The sequence below is a fragment of the Ptychodera flava genome, chromosome 7 (assembly GCF_041260155.1).
Source record: "Ptychodera flava strain L36383 chromosome 7, AS_Pfla_20210202, whole genome shotgun sequence".
Taxonomy (NCBI): domain Eukaryota; kingdom Metazoa; phylum Hemichordata; class Enteropneusta; family Ptychoderidae; genus Ptychodera; species Ptychodera flava.
Window position 1 is genome coordinate 32,098,880 of NC_091934.1, and position 17,710 is coordinate 32,116,589.

The 17,710-nt window shown below is 36.3% G+C and overlaps 1 protein-coding gene across 4 annotated transcripts in view; it reads right to left on the reverse strand.

Moving 5' to 3' along the window:
- Nucleotides 1–256: 256 nt before the first annotated feature.
- Nucleotides 257–17,710, reverse strand: part of LOC139137293 (Golgi integral membrane protein 4-like) — a 73,364-nt gene continuing 55,910 nt past the window's right edge. For all 4 annotated transcript variants that reach the window (XM_070705309.1, XM_070705306.1, XM_070705308.1 and 1 more), the window contains 3 exons: nucleotides 17,594–17,640; nucleotides 15,474–15,533; nucleotides 257–1,104 (listed from right to left, as the gene is read on the reverse strand). The gene's annotated coding sequence lies outside the window, so the exon portion shown is untranslated. The remainder of the gene's footprint in view (nucleotides 1,105–15,473; nucleotides 15,534–17,593; nucleotides 17,641–17,710) is intronic.

Consider the following 17,710-nt stretch of genomic DNA (forward strand, 5'->3'; position numbering starts at 1 on the left):
CTTTGGGGAGAAGAACAAGAAATTATGGTTCACATTCAAAATAAAAATGGTGAAATTATCATTAAAAGTTAGCAGCACTGGGGCTTTAAAAAAGAGTGGCTAAACAGCCTAGCTAAGTTATTACAATTTTTTCTGACTGCATCCCCTCCACACACTGTAGGGGTGTTGAAGCACTGGCACAATATCAAACTGATAATTTATGTGTTCTGACACACTTCATCAGTTGGGAATTCTACATGTAAACTAGCTCACAAAATTTCTACATAGGCCACAGTGGTGGATTTTTTATTTAAATATAGAAGAGCATTACATTCTGGTGAAAAACTAATGAAGTAGCAAATCTGCTATCTACATTGTAGGTAGCACTTAAAAAAAAAAAAAGATGCAATGTGCATTCATTGGCGACAGATACACCATACTCTACTCACAGAAAAATGACCCTGGATAGGTATCCACCACATTAGAAGTTCGAAAGTACTTAAATTTAGAAAAACAATATCTGAACTACTAATTAGTTTCTTTTAAATATTAAGTCTGTTAATTTGCCCTTACATGTACCTTTATATCAAAATTTTCAAAATGTGTACATGATGAAAGATAACACATACCATGTAAGAAACAAAAGAATATAAATTATGACAACATGAAAGCTTTCTCTCAAGATGAACAAATTTACAAACATGACGGAAATGTCTGCCTATATCAAGCTTCGAGACATGAAAAACATGATTTTAAAGTCTCTTACCAGAATTGGGTTGTTACAACACATCTACCTTCCCTCTAAAAGATACTCTCTTCCCACACAAAAGAGATGACAACTTCACAGTCTAAAAAGAAATTCCTGGAAAACTTGTTCCAGAAAAAACATCACAAGTACGCCCTCTTTAAAACATCTGGCAACTCTGACCAATGACTGAATGTTGCTGCATTTGAGATAACAAAATACATAAAAAGTAAAGTAAATTCAGTATTTCATATATCACCACCGTGCCTCACTTTCATGTTGGCTACTGCTCTTTCCGCAATGTTTGGATGATGATTTCGGTCACCTTCATATGCTTCATCCTCGCCATCTTCTTCTCCTTCTTCTTCATTACCATCATCCTGGAAACATTGACAATATTGTAAGTTTGGGTCAGCTTCCACATTCGAACCCTTTGCATTTCACATCATATCAACTAATAGGTTATATACCCTGCAGCCCCAAACATATATCCCTTGATTCTAATGGGAGCTAAATGTCATCTGTATTAGTTTACATTCTCAATGCTAAGCAGTCTTAACTTTTATCATGCTTATCTTATTTGGCTGACAATTTATAGACATCACTGCAGCAAAACCAATGATGAGGACTCCATCCCTTTCATGTTTGACAGGTGTATATTTCAACTACATGTAGATCTACTTGACTGTAATAAATGTCGCTCCTCACTTTCATGCAGCATGATAGATAAGATTGGTAACTGCTAACAGTATACACTATACATCTTTCTTCAGACAAACTGCTTCACATCTATTGCTTGAGGTCAAAAGTGTATTCCAATAATTTTCTTCAGAACAACCATCTGTCACCGGTTGCAACTTGAAGGTTCATGTATTTCACATGTGAAGCAGTTTGAATAAATTGGCATTCTTAACTAGGTGAACAAGGATGATTAGACAGGGGCAATAGGGATAAGCAATCGTATGGTATAAATCATTAACGTTTTTGTTAAAGCCCCAATAGCTGCAAATTTTATGCATTATTTTCAAACCAAAGTTGGTTTGTGCAAATGTGCTAACTGAAGGGTGTGTATAGACGTATCACTGCTCGCTAATTTGGACCATGCCTACATGTTTTAACAGATTAAATAATAAATGGGTGCCGCACTCATAAAATGGCACCCCTATGGAAAAGTACAAAAAATGCAGTATTTCCTGCACATACATATCATGATTATAAAGGAAACATGCATGATGCCATTTACTTGAATGCACAACACACAATGGCCAACATTTTGTTGTTGTAATCTTTATTTTCTCATGATTAGTTTTTGAAAATGGCGGGAAATCTAAAATGATGTTAAAACGTTTGAGTTTACATGCCACTTTCAACACTTATGACAGTGTTATACACTTTTAAGTCTTTAATGGGTCTTATTCATAAAAAGCTTGAAAAACAGGATATTTTGAGATCGGTTTATTACACATTCGCAACTATTGGGGCTTTAATAGAAGCAGTTGCTTGTGAAATGCTCTCACACACATTCACCTCTACACTGAATATTTTATGGATGCTGGATTCTTTGGACATAAGAGAGCATATTAGTGTTAATAACAGTAGGCTGACATTAAGCATTCAAGACAATATGTGTGTGTACATGATAAGCATAACATTAGGACCGGTTTGTATAAGTATAGGCCCTGTTATGAGTGTGTGAACATTTGCATGGCTCAACGTTCATCATCAAGAGATATCTTCACCGTACAGCTATGCATATATTGCCACACAGAAAAATAAAAGTAATTTTGTATCAGCAACCACACATGCACTACACAACGAATGAATGGGTTAAGTTATGACAATAATGCACAAACAATCCTCACAAACAGTTACAGCATACATTTATTGCCAATAGTATGTCAGCATGTCCTAAATCAGGATGCTCAATTAACAAGTCATCGTTGATGACACAGTCCCCACTTATTCATGGGTACTTTGATGACCAGTCCTCAGAGAGGATAGAGTCCTGTTCAAAAAATGGGTTGATCTATATATGATTAAAGAGTCTGCAATACAGATGGGGCTTTATGGCGAAGAATGAGTTTGTGGTACAGTAAATCATGGTTCAACTGTTGAATTGAACAAGTGTTCCAGACAATTTATTAAAGTGAAATGTGTTTGTCTGGATGTTGTTTCTTATTGCCAGTTTCAGCACAATGGCGTGTCATGTAAATGGGAACTATATCTGAAGGGGTGAAGTGCAAAGCATGGTCAAAATGTCATAAGTAGGACTACTGGTTACTAAGACCTATGCAAATACATGTAAACGTTGCTGAATAAGTCACAATATGTACCCTGTTACAGACTGTAGATCTAGACAGTAGTGAAAGTCTATGGACATGACATTAGACTTACCATTGAACTTGATGTCCATTCAATATCAGGGGATGTGTAGTCAGAAAGGAGGAAATATTTGTTTCCATGGATGGTCATCAAGTTGGCTGCCTGATCTTCACGCTGGCAGTTCAAAGACTGAATCCTGCCAGCTGTTATTGGGAGACCACTTTTTCCCAATAATTGGAGGACCCCATTTTCGGGGTCCATTATTGGAATCTGTCCGAGAGCACTGGTGTTATACTGGTTTTAAGAGATCGAGTGTTGGTGTTCTGGATATTAATGTTGAATTGCCCCTAGAAGGAGTTTTAACTGAGTGGTCAGATGTTCAAGTAATAGAGCAAAACCAGTTGGAGGTAACTTTGTGCGCATTTGTAATGTTTATGCAAGTTTATGTCAGCTTTAAAATATCAGTATGCAAATTTGTTGAATGGATTGTTTTGATTGGCGAAATCTGAGTTATGTGTATACTTGTCTGTCAGTGAAAATGTTTTACCTTTCATCCTGCCATCCCATTAATTTTCATCTCTAGACATCTAACTTTACCATAGAAAAGTCATTGTCAATGATAGTCCCTACTTGGTTATTGACTGTGGAAACTAGTGACAGCAGTGATACATGCACGGTATGTGAAGTGATATTGGTCAACCAATACTGTGGCCTGTTTTGTCTATGTTGGGTATGTTTCTTTGATAAATGTTGTGATTTGATATTTTCAGTCTATAAAGCAGAACCATATTCAGTTGTGTAAATATGTAATGACAAAGTGATGATCTGTAAAGTAGACAGGGTATGAAAAGTGACTTGTATTATTATGATTTGTAATAACAAGGTCTAGAATGCCTGCTAGGTTGTGTGTAGATTCTGTAATGAGCTGATGTAAATTGTTGTCATGTATGAGCTCTGTCAATTTTTCATTGGGGTTATTCAGGTCAATGTTAAAGTCACCAGTAACAATAATTGTGTCACAGTTGTTTTGTTTCATAATGGTTGTACATTCATTGAGTAACTGTACAAGGTTTTCCTTTACTACCATCCATGGTCTGTTTGGTGGAATGTAAAGACAAACAATCAATGTTTTATCTGTTATAATAGCAACAGTTTCAATAAGACCAGCAAATGTGAAGTTTTGTTTCACTGGTTTGGCGCTGTAGATTGCACAACCATGCTGTGATGGGACAGAAAAGACTATCATTTTGGGTAGTCCGTAATGATGAAGATCTTTACATGTGTTTCAGTGAGACAAATTATGTCCAGATGTTGGGTGAATGGATGTGTTTTCAAGTCTAAATGATGGGATTTCAAGGATCTAATGTTTATAAGGCCAATAGCTAGGAAGTGTTGATTTGCAAAGTCTGTTTCAATTGGCCATTTATACTCCAGCTGCATGGTCTGCTGTAATCTTTCCATCTCTGACAAAGCAGACTTGTTTACTTTGATCTTGGTTTCATCAAATCCTATCAGTTGTAACCCTGATCTTGATTTAACACGACTGAACATTGTATACATTTGCCCTGGTTTGGGGGAACATGTGGAATTCATATTGCCAATCATGTATTCATATGTACTTCCTTGAGCTTTTGTACAGTCATTCCCCATGCAAGTGTCCCTGGATATTGAGTTCGTTCAACTTTGATTGCATGAGCTTTTTCTGAGTATGAAAATGTGTCAGTCACAGCAGTGATAGGTACAGAGTCAGGGTATTTGCTTTGTTTTTTAGCTTCTTTGCCTGTGGCATTTGAGTCAAATTTCACATAGATTATTCCTTTCATTGGATTACGTTGGTCAATTTCTATATGAGTAATTTCACCAGTAGCTCCATTGACAAGGCCATCTGACAGGTCTGTGTTTTTTTGTATGCATATATCTGGCACCTACAGCAATTTTTATTTATCTCGTAGACCAGCTGTATCATGTGGACTTTTAGAAGTGACAATGACCTTTGCTCTCGATGTATGCAAGTCCTTTGTGGTGTCTTCTGCTGGAATTGTCAGCACTGTTAAACAAAGACTTTTCAGTTGTTTTTCATTATATTCCTCTACTTCTCTATTTGTTAAAAATAAAGAAACACAGTTCGCTGGAAGATGAGAGTTAGTTTCAAGACCTTTTAATTGCTCGATATCAGTTTTAGTGTGTTGAGCTAATCGTAGTCTGGATAGTATATTGCAAATTCTGGATCACTTTGCTGTCTCACAATTTCATGTAATTCATGTACTTTGAAGAGTCTCTGCCATAGAGATCCTTCCAAAATGCTGAGGTCCTTTTTGTTTGATATCTGAAATACTGGCCTATCACCAACTGGGTTAACTGTAGTAAGTCACCAACAGCCAGTATAGAAACACCACCAAATGGACTGTTGTTTTCAAAGATGTCTTGTAATATCAAGTTAAGTGTTGATAAAGTTTGGGCACCAACCATTGATATTTCATCAATTATTATTATCTTCAATGCTGCATATTTGGCTCTTAATGAGTTCAAAATTTGGGCAGCTGGTTTATGATATTCACTTGATTCACCATGTTTTTTGCAAGGGATATGAAATGCACTGTGTAGAGTTGTTCCACCAATGTTCACTGCTGCTTTACCTGTAGATGCTGTCAAAATATAGTAGGTGTGTCTGGACTTTCACCCTCACGACGTAGCTGGCGAATTGCACTTTGGAAAATGGCATGAACTGCATGGCTTTTACCTACTCCTGCACTGCCAGTAAGGAAGACATAAAAGGGATCAGGTTGTGAATTGCCTAGGATACTTGATATTCTATATGAAGTGCACCATGAAAAGATGAAATCATGTATCCTTCTCTGTTGGTCATTTAGACTTTGCACTATCTTGTAATATTTACATCAGCCAGTATCTTTGCCTGTAATGTCATGAACGTTTAGAATTCATTGACGAGGGAACATTGATTGGGTCAACAGAAACTTGGTCTTCATCTAGGTTTGATGGGTCTAATAAGTCATACTCTGCATCATCAGATATCTGTCTGTCTCTACATTGTTCAGCCTCTGGTGGTGCTACTGAATCCCATAGTTCTTCATCAATGTCATCAGGATCTGGTGCATTTTCATATGCATCTTGAACCTCATCATTACATGGTTCAAATTTCTTTATTGTATCCTGGATAGCGTCATGCACTTGTACAAAACTTTGCTTCGTAGCTGTGTTAAGTTTAAGTTGTGATTCCTTTCGCCAAGGAAGGTACAAGATAAGTAATCTATGGTAATATTTTTCTGAATCTTTTTGCTTTGAGACATAATAGTAACGAATTACAATTTCCTTTTGTCGTTTATATATCCATCCAAGCCCTTGCAGGAGCTGCAACTTTGTACTTGATTTAGGCTTTGTGTTTTGTGCACTTTGTGCATCATCATGGTGGTCAAAAGTGTTATCTACAGAATCATCAAAGTCAGACATTTGTCCATATGAAGTACTGTACATTGATGCAAACTCAGCCAGAGACAGATTATCCAACTGGTATGGCCTGGCTGCGTATTTATCTAGAATGCTTGGTACATAGACACTTTCATTATCATCATCCATTTCATCAAGTTCTGACACACTCTTTAACATTCTTGTTCTTTCTGCTTCATATCCTGTTGGTACATATTGAACTGTTGTGTTCGTCTGTCTCAATGGTAAACCTATCAACCTTGCTATTGCTTCATGTTGTGACACTTCTCGACACCGTAAAAAAGTATTGCCAATACATTTCAGTTTGTCTGTTGTAGTGTTTGCTTCTTTGACTGCATTTCTCATAAGCTCTGACATTTCCCTTTCTGGTTTACACATATATGAAGTAATGTATGCAATGCAGGCCCAAACATCAGTTATGTACTGTATATCCATGTTGGCTCGTAGAGCCTTGAGTATGTATGGATTGTATGGATTGATACTGGTCTCTGATGGTTTTCGTTTTAAAATGACTGATGCATTTTAGTGACAAAGTCAATGCTGAATGATAGTCTGTTTCAGAAACATTTGCCTCTGTGAGCAACTCACACAAAGTTATCTCTGGTTTACTGTTTTCTAAAGTTTCATGACTTAGTCATAATCTTTTTAGCTTCGGAAATTGCTTCCTTTGATGTCTCTTTTCTAGCAATAAGAGTTTCTGGTGATGGTGGTTTTTTAAGTGGAATCTACATTCTAGGCCTTTTCTCTTTTTACAAGTTCTGGTATGATGGTGTGTTTGACGTGATATGACTAGGTCATGAAGTACTGGATCAGTGTCTTTGTCAGGAATAGCACATGAAATATATTTGTCTATAAATGATATGACATCTTCATCAGTATTTTTATCCAGGATTGGTGCATTTAGGACATGAACAGCAGCATGGAAATGTTCAGTGCCTCTACTTTGCATTTCTTTTCTGATATCATAATTCAGAATTTGACCAATGGGATGTATACCACTTAAGATAATGTTTCTCCACACCTTTCCAAATATATAATAATATGTCTAGCTGCTGTTACAGGATTTCTGGCTATCCAATTGCGTTTTGTCTGCCAGGTCATTTGCTCTATCTCCTCTAATGTAAAGTGTTCACCATACTGTGTTGCAATAACTTGCACCAATTCAGGCCAATGGAAGTCAGCAGCACTGCCAGACAAGAAAAACGTGTATGGTCCAAACTGTCTTATCTTTGCAATCATGTCTTGTTGCATCTCTTTCCAATATTGGGTGTGCCACGGATTTTTTTAAACGATGCAAATAATTCATCATTTTTCAACATTAATCTAACATTGTCAGGATTCTTCAACTTTGCAACATTTAAATCCCCCATTCTTGTCTTTTTGAGTTGCATAGTGATGTTATTCTTTACATCAATCATTTCTGCCCAGTGTAAACACTGAAAAGTATACTCAGTACTTAAATTTCTGCAAATCGTGGATCACTTGAAAGTAACCTTGCATTAATGTACTTTTTAACTGTCAGTCTTACTTCTCTGTCTTCAGTGAATGTGTTAGTTCCTGATGGAAACAGTGTTGGAAATGTCATTGCCTCCCAGTCTTTTCATAAAAGACATGTGTTGGTCTTTGTCCTTCCCAGGTGCAAGGTGTAATATTTGATTTGTTTTGACATTAGGACCCTCCTTTGGGTAAAGACATGTTGATGAATTAATAGTTTTCTTTAAGCTAAGTTCCATTTTCACATGATCAGGATTATCATCATCAACTTCCTCTTCTGAATCTACTATAATACCAGCATCATGGCCTTGTGGTTTGATAACTGCTTTGGTTGAATATTGATACTTCTTGCATTTGCTTTTATTTTATCATTAGTGTTATTTGGCTTACATGTCATACTTGTCAATTCAGCTTCAGTGGTTGCTTTCCACAATTCTGGATTTTCAAATTGACTGTTATCAGTCCATTGACTGTTTGTAGTCACATCTTTATAGAATGGATTATTCTTTTTCAAGTATTCAAAGCTTCATTAACATTGTGGGGACGTATATATTGTTTTTTCACAGAATATTTATCTGATAACCGTCGTTTTAGGCTTAAAGCTATTATTTGGGACTCTGATGTTTGTCTTGGTAAAGTTGTAGCAGTTTTCTGTATGTTACATGGTACAAGTACAACTTGACCACGGAGACCGTGTTGACCACCGGTAGGCAAAGCAACAATCTTCATGAATGGTATAATTCTGGTAATCAACTGGCTCTCTAACTGACAAAGAGATGATAACTGTTTCGGTGTTCGCTCAACTTCAAGGTTGTTTGCAACAGCCTGTGCAGGCATACGATTTGATTGTAGGGACCGATGGCATGTTTTACAAAGCCACAGACTGCCTTCTGATTTATGGTCTCGTACACATTGATGTACTAAATCTGTATCTGTTTGAGAATAATTCTCTGCCTTATAACAAATTACTGCAGACTTATACATGAACCTATTGCAACAATTGCATGAGTATGTTGGGCCTGATCTTATAGCTTGGAAAAATTCATCTAAAATAATTTCAAATGCTGGATGACAAGTTGATGCATTGGATTGAAAGTCAAGTAATGATTTCTGTCGATCATTATTACACATAAATCTCCTTACTTTCTTTCTCGCCTTGTCACATTCCTGTTCAAAATGCTTTTGTTTTCAGTTCTATTGCTTCTCTCAGTTCTCATTCTAACTTTGTTTTGTTGCTTATCTTTCTCCTTGGCCAGTTCTGTTCTATTAATTCTTTCAGCCCTCATTCTAACTTTGTTTTTCTGATTATCTTTCTCCTTGGTAAGTTCTGTTCTATTAATTCTTTCAGCCCTCATTCTAACTTTGTTTTTCTGATTATCTGTCTCCTTGGCAAGTTCTGCTCTATTAATTCTTGCAGTCTTTTTTCTAACTTTGTTTTGTTGTTTATCTATCTCCTTGGCAAGTTCTGTTCTATTAATTCTTGCACTCCTCATTCTAACTTTGTTTTGTTGTTTATCTTTCTCCTTGGCAAGTTCTGTTCTATTGCTTCTTTCAGTCCTCATTCTAACTTTGTTTTGTTGTTTATCTTTCTCCTTGGTCAGTTCTGTTCTATCAATTCTCGCAGTCCTCCTCCTAACTTTGTTGTCTTGTTTTCTTCTCCTTGGCAAGTTCTGTTCTATTGCTTCTTTCAGTCCTCATTCTAACTTTGTTGTGTTGTTTATCTTTCTCCTTGGTCAGTTCTGTTCTATTAATTCTTTCAGTCCTCTTTCTAACTTTGTTTGTTGTTTATCTTTGTCCTTGGTCAGTTCTGTTCTATTAATTCTTGCACTCCTCATTCCAACTTTGTTTTGTTGTTTATCTTTGTCCTTGGCAAATTCTGTTCTATTAATTCTTTCAGTTCTCTTTCTAACTTTGTTGTGTTGTTTATCTATCTCCTTGCAAGTTCTGTTCTATTAATTCTTGCACTCCTCATTCTAACTTTGTTGTGTTGTTTATCTATCTCCTTGGCAAGTTCTGTTCTGTTAATTCTTTCAGTCCTCTTTCTAACTTTGTTTTCGTGTTTATCTGTCTCCTTGCCAAGTTGTTTTGTTTCTTCGCTCTTTATGTTTTCTAAGTCTGTCCATTTGTTTTTCTTTACCTGCTTCTTTTTTGAATTTTCTGTCCTTCAACTTTCTGATTCTATCCTGTTCTTTGGTGTTCACTCTGTCTCATTCTGATCTGCTTTGTCTCATGACACTCATCCTTGTCCTTGCATTCTGTTTTCTCAACTGCTGCTTTTCCCTTTTCGATAGTTTTCTTTGGGTACATGTTGTCTTTTGACTTAGCATATGTTGATCTTGGAGCACTTTTTGTGATGTAAAGTAGTTTTGAAGGGTGTTTGATTTATCATCTCTGATCTGTGTGACAACTTGGTAATGATTGGCATTGCAGTGTTGCAAATAGATTGATTTTTTCTCAACACCAATATGAGGGTCAACCATTTGGCCAGAATACTTCAGCCAGCGTTTGTCAATCATGTATGTGTAAATGTTTGTATTCAGAAAATGGGATGTGGCAACAATTTCTACTTCACTAGCATATTTGCCAAGCTTGGCAATCTCACTTTGTAGCAAATATTGTTCAATAGTTTGTCCTTGAGTTCGTAGTATCTTTTCAAATTGAATTTATTCCCTTTCAAATGTTCAACTATCTTTAATCTTATCAGACCATGATATTTTTCATTTCCAGCAACTAAATATGAGATAGCTCTGAAAAAGCAATTACCATCACCAATCAGATCTTTTGTCAATGGAACTCCCAGTGGAAAACCTTGGCCTTGAAAATGAACAGCAGACTTGGGTGGAGTGATGTGAAATAATGCTGCTTTTGCAGTTTGCCATGTGAAATCAGTTGGGTTGTATGTGTATTTTGATGTTAAAGTTTCAGAAGTGATATGGCAATTGTCATCATCAGTTACAGAGGTAGTGATCCTCGTTTCAGTTTCTACTTTGGGGTTGAAGGTTGACAGGTTTTTATGAATTTTGTAGGTTCTCTCTCTTCTAGAGTACTCTTACGCTTATTGCTTTTCAAATCCTGTGAGTTGATATGAGATTGGAATGCTGAAGTATTAATAGTATATTCATCAGGCAAGTCATAGAAATTGTGACACGTGTTTTGTGAGTAGAGTAATACTGGTGTGATTTCAAATTCTACAGTTTTAAGGGGCTTTTCTGTCAATGTACAAACTAAATGTCGTAAATGTTTACAAAGGTCAGCAATCGAATCAACAGTAACTAAAACTGCATGGCCATCAGAATGTGCGTACCCTTCATCATTTCTACTGTGAGAATCAAACACATGGAATTGACTATTCATTTTAAATAATGCCATCCCATATTCCTCAATAATCAGAATTGCTTGTGAAGAAATTTCAAAGGCAGTCTGGAGTGCATGGTCTAATTTGTGCACAATGTTATCAGGGCTGACAGTATCACCAAGGTATCCAAACAGGGAAAAGCATGGATTACAAGTAAAATACTGACATTTAAGTCTGAAGTTAACATTCAAATCTGTTACCTGTAAATATGGGCATGAATCTTTACTGTTTCTGTTGGGGTATACTTTATCATACAATGCTTTCCCCATATCAAGGATTGAATCAATAACTGCACTGTTCCAGTCTGGCATTCCAAGAATCTGAGAGTAAGCCAATGCTACCAGACTGTTAGTCATACATGTGCTGGTGCCAGTTGCACTTAATAAATACTTAAAGGAACCTTGATGTAAATTACCTGTAATTACTCTCTTGGTAGGATATGAAAGTACTGTGGTTGGAAAGACAGGACCTGGATTTGTTTCAATATCACCACCTAACATCAGAAGCTGCTTCATATAATGGTTACATATAAGTAAATTTGAATGATCCAGCTCAGAGAAAAGTACATGAATCTGGCCATTTTAAATTCCAGTTTTAAGTGTACACAATGGAAACTACCTATTGCAAGTCTGTATTGTTGCAGAGAGATGTCCATAATCCTTGGTTTATTGGAATCACAAAACGAGATATCCCACCAAAAAATGTTTGAGTATTTGAGGTGGTTAGAGCAGAAAGTGTTCAACAGTGTAACAGGTTATGAATCTACAGATTCAGAAAAGGTTTGTTTAGCAAAGTATCTTTTAAGTATACCTTGGAAAATAAATGTTTCAAAACCAGTAGTTTTTGTTTCAAATTAGTACAATTTCTTGTAACTTTGAGGGGCAATATTCTGCTACCAATGGTTTTCTAAAATTTAAAAATCCACTGATTAGTATGCCGTTTATTACAGTATATCAGTTATGTTCAAGTTGTGTAGATAGGTATTGTCTTAGTGATTCTTGTATCAGCTTCTGTATTAAATATTCCTGTAAGTATTCTGTATTTTGGTTCTATAATGGCCTATGTTAAGGCCAGCAGCTAGGATGGTTATGTGTTCCAACCTCTGCTAAATTCCAAAACACACACTTCAATTGGGAGTACTCCGCACGAGTATATATCAGGTATGTTCAAGTTCTGTATATGGTATCGTATTTGTGCTTCTAGTATTAGATTCCGTACTGAATATTCCTGTAAGTATTCCGTATTTTGATTCTATAGTGGCCTATATTCAGGCCAGCAGCTAGGATGGTTATGCGTTCCAACCTCTGCTCAATTCCCAAATTGGGAGTACTCCGCACGAGTACCGTTAGTGACCCAGGCACTAACAAACTTCTTCTTTGTATCTGAAAAGAAATGAAAAGGGATTATTTCAGACATGAACATTGTGACTGGTGTACATACGTAACACATGGCTTGTCACACATAATTCATGAAAATTAGAATACTTGATATACTTCATTAACAACTGTGATTTGTAAATGGTTCATTGTTTATGTTGTTAACACTTTTAGTACATGTATTGTGAATTACAAAACTTCTCATCTGTCTGAGAGATGCTTTGAAGTATCAGAGATACCATCAGATTGAACTCATGTTACCAAATGTTACAATAAAAATACAAATTATTGCCACATCATAACTTCTTCGAAGTGATCTTTATACAATTAATTTCATAAATCAAATTATTTATTATAATTAATATATGTGAGAAAAGACTCAATTTCCGTACTATATAATACATTCAGAAAATGCCCTGAGGTCATTAATGCAGCATCAAGTGGACTTCAGTCAATTTTCTGTATACAAACTTCTATGTGATCTAAGAACTTCCAAGTGCTAGCAAACTTCAAAATTTAAGTATATCACTAACTGTATTGTCTCATTTTTTGTTCACAAACTGGAGGTAGATTCAGAATCGCCACACCAAGCACGCATACTATGCACTGTGTTCTGGCGTGGGCGCGAGGCCATAGCCGGGGACATGCACACAACATGAGATGCACAACATCGTACACTGGGTTACTCTAATTCATATTTTCCCCCGTATATTGATTTTGGAATGAATATTTCTTCGATAAAGTACGGCTTTTTGTCACCAATGTCATCTTCATATGCCAAGTAATTACAATTCTGAATCTGGCAATTCTAAAACAGAACCATCATAAATGCCGTACGGAAAACGTGGGGCCCGTACAGGACTGTTGACCTGTATACAGACGCTATCGGCACTCTGGACGCCGCAACTGCCTGAGTTTCAAGTTTAACGTGCACATAACTCCGTAATGACAGAAAATACCACAATAATTTTTTTCTACATTTTCTGAGATTTACTTAACAACATCTATGGAAATTAATTCGGTGTTTCATGCTTGCGTATTTTTTTTATCGAGGGAAATGTAAGACACGGTAGTGATTTCCCACTGTGTCCTGTACGTGACGTCACTGAAAACCCTAACCCTATATTTAGACAGCAGTTTTTGAAACGAGTTCTACATGTTTACGTTTACTCTACATGTATACACAGCATTTGCTGGGAAAAAATCGAAACAAGGATGCCGAAACGTCTTGGCCTGCGGTCCCGAAACGACTCGGGGCCGGAAATGGACCGGCCGAAACAATCAGTGAGTTTAATACCACACATGTATCGCCATTTTGAGATCCACGGCCACGCACAATATCGTGTTAAGTTTGAGAAAACGTAGCGCGTTGCTTCCAAAGTTCGGCGATTGCAAAAATACTGCAAATGTTCACATCGTGGACATCATAAACTTAACAATACCGCTAAAATGCTTTGCCAACATTATTCAAAATCAGACACGGTACTCTAGCCACAACACCAACAACTTGTACATTACATACTGTACACATATGCACAATGCATATGACACAAATGGCGTAGCAACACATCGTACGTGCCACATCATGCTTTGTCACTTTCAGATAACGCCTTCTTTTATCGCCACAATCAAATTATCCATTACACACCTACCGTACATACATTAATGAATGTTCCGTAATTATACGTACCTGGTGATGATAGCGAATCGCGGCAAAAATCCTAGACAAATTGACGGCTCCGTGCATGAATATGACCACACTCATAACGTAACGGCTTTATTGAAAACGGATTCACATTCGTACTAAGATTCAGCAAATTTCATCGTTGCATTACAAGAAATTCCTCTGCATTAAAGGCGGCTGAAATCTGTGTAGTTCATTTTTATTGACAAAAGTACAATCATAGACACAAGAAAAAGGAACATTTTACACAACTGTGTTAAATATTTTTAAGAGTTTCTTGAACTGCCATAAAGAAAGTAAGCAAATTTCACAATTGGATTCGAAGTAATTTCATTGCAAGCTTCAAGAGCTGACTTTCATTCTTGTGGTCAATTTTTATTCAATACAACAATAAACATATGAAACCTTCATGCATTTGCTTACCACGTTTTGCCTGGTACAAAGTACAAGACCTGTCATATTTTAGCTCATTTTTATTAATCAAGACACCATTAATACCATTAACATCATACATGGCTGTCTGGCAGCCATATAAGATCATATTGCAAAAATAGTGCTATATCCAAAAAACTAACGTTACAGTGTGTTGTTCTTGTGCCATGTTTGAAAGGAATTGGCCAAAAACTGTCTGAGTATTGGCTGTGTACATCACATATAGGAACAAAATGGCTGCCACACGGCCATATTTGATTGTATCACAAAACAAATCGACGTGCATATGTATGACATAAGGAGTAATCCTTGTACCAAGTTTGAATGAAATCGCTTTGGGCATCTCTGAGATATCTGCGTGAACGGACGGACGGACGGACGGACGGACGCATGTACGCACAGACGCACGCACGCACGCACGCACGCACACACGCACGGACATGACCAAACCTATAAGTCCCCCCGTACGGTGTGCCGTGGGACTAAAAAGTTTTAAAGAGAGAGACTTAAAATGTGGAACATTTGTGTTAAAGAATTAATTTAATTTTCAGGTAACAAAGTTATTGTTTTCCATTTTCCTACAATCTAGCACTTCTATCTTTAGTTTCCATGTATTCTAACCTGATCCGCATAATTTTCTTCTTCGTTCTCATCTTGGACTGCTACATCAGGCTGGTGAACCTACGGATAATTTCACAGCACAAATTACATTTGAAAGGTGAGAATCTGTACAAGAGGAACAAAGTTAATAGATATACAATTCACATACTTCCATTTGAGTGGAAACAATGCAATATACAGTGTATTTGCACACATACAGTATTCAAAGCACTCTCAGAAAACTTGATTTTCATAATGAGAACACGATTGGAACTAATTTGGGATAATTGGATGCTGAAGTAGGGTTGTTTTAATCTGCAAATGTAAGCTCATCTGCTTTTCTTTTTAGCTTTAAACAGTTGTTTTTTTGAGAATTTTGTAATACTGCAACATTCAGCTATATGGCATCTAACTCTTTAGAGAAATTTGAAAAATATGAAAATCCAATTATCCCAAATTAGTTCCAATCGTGTTTGAAACAACATTTTACAAATTTACAAGTTTTTCTCTACATTAGCAAGTAAAATTTTCCTGCAATACAATAATTTGGGCAGAAGTGTTGCTTCTGTTCAGTGCATAATCTTCAATTTCATACATTCACTTATGCAAAGCAGACTCTCACTAGGGTGACTGCAATACAAATGAGCTGAACAAAAAGGGAGAATATGTGAGTTCATCATTTTTGGCATAGCAATGCAGTACAACTGCAGGCACTGTAGTGTTTTTTCAGATTTCTTGTACAAGGGGAATGCCCTTCTGCTTGGAATATTTTTTTAGGGGGGGAATTGCTCATGATTGAGGAGGACAATAATTATGCAAATATAAGCTATGTTAATTAAGGTTTTTCAAGGTATCAGGAAATTAAAGCTTAACACCCAAATAGCTGCAAATGTGTGGTAAACATATCTCACAGTATCCTCAGTTTGCAAAGTTTTCTTTGAGTAAGACCTATTAGAGACTGAAAAAGTGCATAACACTGTTGAAGTGTCGAAAGTGGCATGTAAATTCAAACGTTTTAACATCATTTTAGATTTTCCTCCATTTTCAAAAAGTTATCATGTGACAAAGGAAATAAAAATTACAACAACATATTGTTGGCCATAGTAGGTTGCGCATTCAAGTAAATGGCATCATGCTTGTTTCCTTTATAATCACAATATGTATGTGCAGGAAATACTGCACTTTTTGTACTTTTCCTTCGGGGCACCATTTTATGAGAGCAGCACCCATTTATTATTTAACCTGTTAAAATGGCATTGTCAAAATCAGCAAGCAGTGATACTTCTATACATGCCCTTAAGTTAGCAAATTTTCAGAAATCAACTGGTTTGAAAATGAAATGATGAAAATAATGTACCTTTATAAAATTCACAGCTATTGGGGCTTTAACGTGGATAAAATATCAAATCAAAGAGAGTCTCCTGTTTCTTGCTCTTATCCATGTAGCAAATGCTAAATATGGTAGACGCTTACACAAATCATTCATACTTCATTCACAAATGTATGAATTCAATCAGTTTTACAATCTGGAGGCACTGGCTAGATGATAGTCCCCCAGCTTCTACAGATAGAGCAACATATTACGCTTTTGTTGGGGCATTTAGATTTAATTGATGGAGTTTTGCGCATTTGTACACTCTGGAGAAAACACTGCCACAGTATAGTACACTGACTCATACCAAGTTAATTGTTATCAGATGGAATCCTGCCCAGAGCAAAGATTGAACAAGTTATAGTTGGATATACTCTGACTGGAAAGAATTTATTACAGTGAGGGAATTTTCCTTCATATGTGACTATCATACAGATGTTGAATGTATCAATATAGAGAAAACACTTTTGACATTACATAATTTTGGTCAAATATTACACATGCACTTTGCATGGTATCTGAATCACTGTCGATGCAAATTCCACATAAATATATTAATTTACTAAAAATGACAAAGAGGCAAATTATGCTTCTGATAAAGCCATCCTGTCATGCTAAGAGTTACAACATGCTTTTACACTCTCAAAAAGGAAAACGTATGTCAGTTTGTAATGAACTTTGCTTCATGCATAAACAGGGATTTTTGGATAATTCTGGTTCTGTAAATCTAATTTAGAGTCCATCTGGAAATTATGGCATGGCAGCTTACCTGTTCATCATTTGCATCTCGATCTTGATGGTGCTGGAAATTTTCAACTGGAATACATACAAAAATATATTTAGTAACATCTGGGTAAAAAACATTACAGCAAACAGTTAAGTCAAC